Raw genomic sequence first — 7,012 nt, 5'->3', positions numbered from 1 at the left:
CATGTTTCATATCTGTCTTTGATTAATTCCTATGCCGCATCATTTGTGCATATCTTAAAACCAGACTCATACATTTTTGTTGAGACATTTGTCAGTTACGATAAAGAATTAAGGGGTAAATTCAAGTTGCCTATGTCTAGAGAAATTGACGATATTTAGGAAGGAGTTTTTCTCATTAACTGGTTTCCTGCTCTATTGAAGGTTCTGTCTTTTCACCTAATTTCTGATGCATATGGTCAGGTCAGAACTTAATTTACCTCATTGTTACAATTCCTTTGCAATCTGTAAATTTTGTCAAATGAGAGGCATTATTTTCCTATCTGAAAATATTTTCTTCCATTAAACCAAATTACTTTGTGTCTTATCCATCAAAACAAAAATAAATTTAGATAATATGTATGGCATTGAATATATTCCTGTGGTAATCATATAAAAGACAATGTTGCTGAAGAATCCAGTATCTTTTACTTATACATATTTACAACTAAATCACTTATAATATCAACATCCTTCAGGTAAGATGCCAGTAAGGTATGGATTTTCTTTTCCTGAAAACTGAGTTACTGTTTTGAGGAAGGCATTAAGGAAACCCGCCATTTCACCAAACCTTTCTTATTTGTATTCATATCTACCTTCTTAACATATACATGTCTGTTTTAGAACTTTAGTCTATTTTTTTTTTGGTTTTTCGAGACAGGGTTTCTCTGTGGCTTTGGAGGCTGTCCTGGAACTCGCTCTGTAGACCAGGCTGGTCTCGAACTCACAAAGATCCACCTGCCTCTGCCTCCCGAGTGCTGGGATTAAAGGCGTGCGCCACAGAACTTTAGTCTATATTTATCTTACTTCTGAATGCTCATCACAACCACCCTTCCAATGTAGGAGCAAATTAGCTTCTTCACAAAACAATCACAAAATTTATCCTCAGGAATTCTCTATGTAGAAAATCACAAGAGGACTCATGTATGGGTGGAGAACACATAAGCACCACACCAGCCTAATATCCCAGGAAAAGAGGGAACCACTACATGAATGACTATGTGACAGAGAAGTGGGTAAGATAAAAATGGAGTGGTGTGTGTGCTACGGTAAGAGATGTAACCAGAGATATAATGGCAGTGACAGGTAAATATAAAGCAATTATTGGCAGCTTTCAGGTTCTTCAAAAGGTAAATAGCTTTAGTATTAGGTATTTTGTTCAATAAAAAGAACCATTTGTCTGTATAACAACCTTATATTAAGCAAATTATGGTTGTATCCATAAACCCCGAGGCCTATGAATTTAAATTTTAAACATTATATAGCAAACAATTATATCAGAGAACAAAAGCACTTTCATACTTTTATACTAAATTAATGGAACCAGGAGGAAGGAGAGAAAACTTTGTGATTCCATTTGTAAGAAAGTCCTGGGATTACACTGATGAGATGTTCCTGCAGGTCTTCAAGAAGACCTCAGCTTTAGTCTCAATATCTAACTCAGTAACTCACAACCCATATCTAACACACTTCAGAAGTCATTGGCCTCTGGGGGCACTTATACTCATATTCACATACCTCAGAAAATACAAACATATATACAAAGAATTAAAAATACCAGATAAGGGGAAGCTCTTGAATCTCAGACTGATGCCTAAGAGGTTAACAGGGGACTGTTCCAGACTCCATGAATGTAGTCTCAGTGAAGAGGCCAAAGAAATCACTGGGGTCTTGGGTAGTAGATCAGTGTTTACCATGGCTTATGAATGATCTTTGGGAGCCCATTCCAAATAGAGGGATTGTCTCTCAGCCTGGACACGTGGGGAAGGGCCTAGCTCCTGCCCTGGATGAAAGACCAGAATTTAGAGATCCCTGCAAGGAGAGCCTCACCCTCCCTGAGGAATGATGTGGGGATTGGGTGGGGGGACTGGAGGGCTGGTAGAGGGATAAGGGAGGAGGGGTGGGAGAGGGAGTTGGGATTTACATGTGAAGCATTCATGTTTCTAATTTAAATAAAAACATTACAAAAATAACTATACATTCTTTAAAAATACAAACTAACCTACATATTAAAATGAAGCCAAAGGTCTCTTCTTCATAAGATTATGGTCTTAGTTGGATGATGGTAAAAGGCATATAAGGACTCTGAAAACTGCTCTGCCTTGATACTTTTCCATCAAGTATGATTAAATGCTGCACTTAATATCTTATTCAATTATTTCATAGTTGTAACTTATGCTGTCATAAAATGTGGATTTGAACTTCGTGTATAATACATTACTTTGTAATCAATTAAAATGATTTAAGAAAAGCTGGTAAGAATGGTAGATACTTGACCTTACATTAAAACTCTTAATAGTGCTATCAAGAAGGTGACTCAAACACAAACGTGCAATCAGGAATGAAAAATATATGGTCTATTTCTACACATGACAGAGTGACTCTGTGAAGCCCAACATACATATGCAATTCTGCTACACCTCTCCATAGATTATAATCTACGTTACTAAGAAGTATTAGTGATTGGGAATATGAATGAAGAGTGGATGTGATCTTCTATATAAGGTCATTTTACATTGGTGTATATAGTATGCCTATATTAATTAATTCATTAACACAGTGAACAAATTTCATAAATTAACTCTAATACTTTAATATTTCTTTTTATTTATGAATGTGAATGTCTTTGTGTGTCTATGAGCATGTGAGTTCAGGTGATCCTGTAGGACAAAGGTGCCATATCCCTCTTAGGCTGTAGTTATAGGCAACTTTGATTTCCACTGACTCCCAATTCCTGCAGTGTAGCTTTTGGGAATTGAATGTGGGTCCTCTGCAAGATCAGTGTATGCTACTTACCACTGAGCCATTTCTTAGTTTTTCCAGGATTTCATATTTTGGGTAAAATAATCAACTAGAACAGTAATAACATATATTATCTTCTTGTCATAGTGACATGATAAAAGAACAAAATCAACCCAAGGATGGTTTACTTTGGTCCAAAATCATAGGCTAATGTCCTTCATGATCAGGGAGTTACTAAAGCAGCAGCCTGAGGCAGCTAGTCACTTTGTATCCACAATGACATACAAAAAGAGATGGATGCTAGTGTCCTTCCTCCATTTCTGTTTAAGGATGTTTCTTTTTAAGGATGTGGAGCATCTTCATTTTTAAATTAACCTGATCTATATTACTATTCACACTATTCCCAAAGGTTATCCCAATCTGGATATCAACTTACAAACATCCTCAAAAGCTTGTCTTCTTGGTGATTCTCATTCTGTCAATCTGAAAAATAATTTCAACTATCACAACTTGCACTACATAACAACTGTGAACATATGCACACAGACAAGAGAGACAGAGAGTGGGGGGAGAGAGAGAGATAAAGAAAGAGGGAGAGAGAGAACAAGCCTGCGCACTATAAATTTGAGAGAAATAATAGTGATAATAAAGATGATTCAACAAAACTTTTAAGATAATTTCTCAGACTGACAATTGTTTATTTATTAGGTTTTAAGCAAACACTTCATCTGTATTTTTTTCTTTTTTCTTTGGTTTTTGGAGACAGGGTTTCTCTGTGTCTTTGGAGGCTGTCCTGGAACTATCTCTTGCAGACCAGGCTGGTCTCAAACTCATAGAGATCGACATGCTTCTGCCTCCCAAGTGCAGGGATGAAAGGCATGAGCCACCACTGCTGGGCTTCATCTGTGTTTTTAATGCTGTATGAAGAAGCTTGTAGTATAACGATTTAAAGTAGGTTATTTCATATTTCTAAAAATAGATATATATATATATATTCCAAAGTTCTAAATGTTTAAATTTTACATGTAGTTAGTATCTTCAGAATAAAACTAAGGTTAGAAAACTTGTTCTGATATCTAAAACCATGAATTTAGTTTCAATACCCATGCAACTCTAAAATGTTGATCAAACCACAATACCCCTGAAGTGTGAAATTTACAACCATGTTTTGTTTATGTGTGCATCATTAATAGTACATACATGTCAGACAAAGAGATACTAATACCCAATGTTCACAAATCAGTCCATGTAGGCAGAAACATAAAATTTGAGAAGGATGACAGCACATGGGAAGGAAAAATGAGGGATAAAAGAAGGGTGACTCACTTTAGCCTCAGCTATTTCCACAAAATAGGGGAAAAAAGAGCATCTTTGCTGTATTTTCTCCTTTAATCTTTTGATCTAAAGGTCATGTCCTCAGAAGGGCACCTTGAAAGATTTCAAAGATTTCAAAGGGCTATACTTGAAGCAAGCACTGGAAACAGAACCTATTTTGTCTTTGAGATTTGAATGACAGGATGCTCATAAAATTGTTCAGAAAGAGAAAATCTGAAATGTTTGAAGATGAAATACAGGAGACTTTATTAGCTCCCTTAGCACACAGAGCAACAAAGAGAACAGAAGTAAATGCTAATCAAACGTCTCTAGCACCTTCATCCTGTGCATTAGAATCTTGAAAGTATTTTCAAATATATCAAATTTTTGAAATTTTAATATGTGGCTAAATCATATTCATTATACTGTTAATATAGGCCAAGGGTGGATCCCAGTCCTGCATTTTCATATATATAAAAAATTATAATTAAATTCTGAAGATGTAGAATAGGTTACTACTGTTCTTTTTAAAAACTAGTTTCAACTTACAAATTGTAAATAATTTGGTAATAATGAAAGTATAGAAAATATTAATTTATATGTACTTTCAGTTTACTTGAAAAAATTTTGACAGGTCTTGCTTCAAGTTTATTTGTAAAAATATCACAGTACACTGATCATTTATAGAGACTATGTAGGTATGTCACACCATTCCATGTGTATTCACAGTGGCAGAAACCTTTTCTATGGGGCCTTCACAGCGGCCTGGGCACCTTTGAGAGCCGGAGCTGGAGCTGAAGCCTGGGCCTTAGCTGGAGCTGAGGTCTCTGCCTTGGTTTGAAACTTGGGCTTTGGTTGGCAGAGCCTACAACCTTTTACCATGTAGTTTCTAATCAGTTTCCCAAGCTTAGGTGAGCGATGAAAGCAAGGCGTATGAGTTTGTGCCTGAGGCCCTTTGCCATCTTGGACTTAACCACCTTGGGCTCCTAAAGGCACTTGATGGCTTCTGAGCATGCACTCATTGCCTTCTCATTGTTTGCCTATATCTTCTTCCAGCCTTTCTTGCTGTGCTTCTTGGCAAAGTACATGTTCCTTAGGAACTTGAGGTTAACCCCCTTAAGAGATTCGCATCTTCGTGATTCTGGTTTCTTCATGCCATTTCTGTGCCAATTCCGGAACTGGTTGTGTGATATGCTTCTTGGACTTGGCCATGTCGGAACAGTATCCAGAGGCTCCCAAAGCTCCTGGGACTAGAAGATGGATTAATTGAAATTAAAGCAAGAAATGTTTTAAGAATTATAAAACAATTTTCTCAGATAAAAACAAAGATAATTGTGAAAAATGTAAAAGAAAAAACAAGTAACCTTGTATGGTAGGACAAAAGTGACACAAATGGTCTCTCTTTAAACATTATTATTCAGACATAAGTTGGTTTGTGTCTATACTAAACTGATAGAACATATGTATTGACTAAGAAAATTATTTCTGGTGTCCTAGGGAGGGTGTTTTTGTCAAGAACAATGTGCACACAGGAAAGAGATCAGCCCCTCCAAGACCCCAACCCAGTGAGCCCAGCTTCAGGTGAGATTGGGTCCCCGGCTGGGACCACCCGCCCATCACCCATCCCCCTCCATCTTCGGGGCCACTCCCGGCTTCCAGAAGAGCCGCCCACACAGGAAAGAGATCAGCCCCTCCAAGACCCCAACCCAGCGAGCCCAGCTTCAGGTGAGATTGGGTCTCTGGCTGGGACCACCCGCCCATCACCCATCCGCCTCCATCTTCGGGGCCGCTCCCGGCTTCCAGAAGAACCGCCCACACAGGCCCCTCCAAGACCCCAACCCAGCGAGCCCAGCTTCAGGTGAGATTGGCTCCCCGACTGGGACCACCCGCCCATCACCCATCCCCCTCCACCTTCGGGGCCGCTCCCGGCTTCCAGAAGAGCCGCCCACACAGGAAAGATATCAGCCCCTCCAAGACTCCAACCCAGCGAGCCCAGCTTCAGAAGAGCCGCCCACACAGGAAAGAGATCAGCCCCTCCAAGACCCCAACCCCAGCGAGGCCAGCTTCAGCTTCAGCTGCAGTAAGGAAGGAGACCAGTGGAAACAGAAAGCCCCCACCAGCACCCACTGGAAGAAAGAGATGGGAAGAAGACAGAATAAGAGATCACTCAGCAATAGAAACACCAACACGACCTCACCAGAATCCAGGGATCCAACACCAGCAAGACCTGAAAAGCACTACATAGATGAAGAAGAGGAGACAGACCTTAAAAATTATTTCATGAAGATGATGGAGAGCCTCAAAGAAGAAATGAGGAAATCCCTTAAAGAAATAGAAGAAAAAACAAACAAAAAAATCCATGAAATGGGGGAAAAATTCAAGAAATAAACAAATCTCTCAAAGAATCTAAAGAGCACCAAGAAAAAACAACCAAGAAAATTAAGGAAACAGCTCAAACAGTTGAAGGATTGAAAGCTGAAATAGAAACGATAAAGAAAACACAGAATGAAGGGATGCTGGAAATAGAAAAGCTCGGTAAACGGTCTGGAATTACAGATGCAAGCATCACCAATAGAATACAAGAGATAGAAGAGAGAATCTCAGGTGTTGAAGACTCATTAGAGGACATAGCATCGTCAACCAAAGAAAATCTCAAAACCAACAAATCCTTAACACAAAATATTCAGGAAATATGGGACACCGTGAAGAAGCCAAACCTGAGAATAATAGGTATAGAAGAAGGTGAAGAACTTCAACTTAAAGGTACAGAAAACATATTCAACAAAATCATAGAAGAAAGCTTCCCTAACCTAAAGAAAGATATGCCTATGAAAGTACAAGAATCTTACAGAACACCAAATAGGCTTGACCAGAAAAAGAAGTCACCTCGCCATATAATAATCAAAACACCAAACCTACA

At 38.7% G+C, this 7,012-nt stretch overlaps 1 pseudogene; it reads right to left on the bottom strand.

Moving 5' to 3' along the window:
* Positions 1-4,836: 4,836 nt before the first annotated feature.
* LOC121138943 lies at positions 4,837-5,304 on the bottom strand (annotated as a pseudogene).
* Positions 5,305-7,012: the final 1,708 nt, after the last annotated feature.

The sequence above is a fragment of the Mesocricetus auratus genome, unplaced genomic scaffold (assembly GCF_017639785.1).
Source record: "Mesocricetus auratus isolate SY011 unplaced genomic scaffold, BCM_Maur_2.0 Super-Scaffold_6730, whole genome shotgun sequence".
NCBI classification, from domain to species: Eukaryota; Metazoa; Chordata; class Mammalia; order Rodentia; family Cricetidae; genus Mesocricetus; species Mesocricetus auratus.
This window is presented reverse-complemented; position numbering and strand designations above follow the sequence as displayed.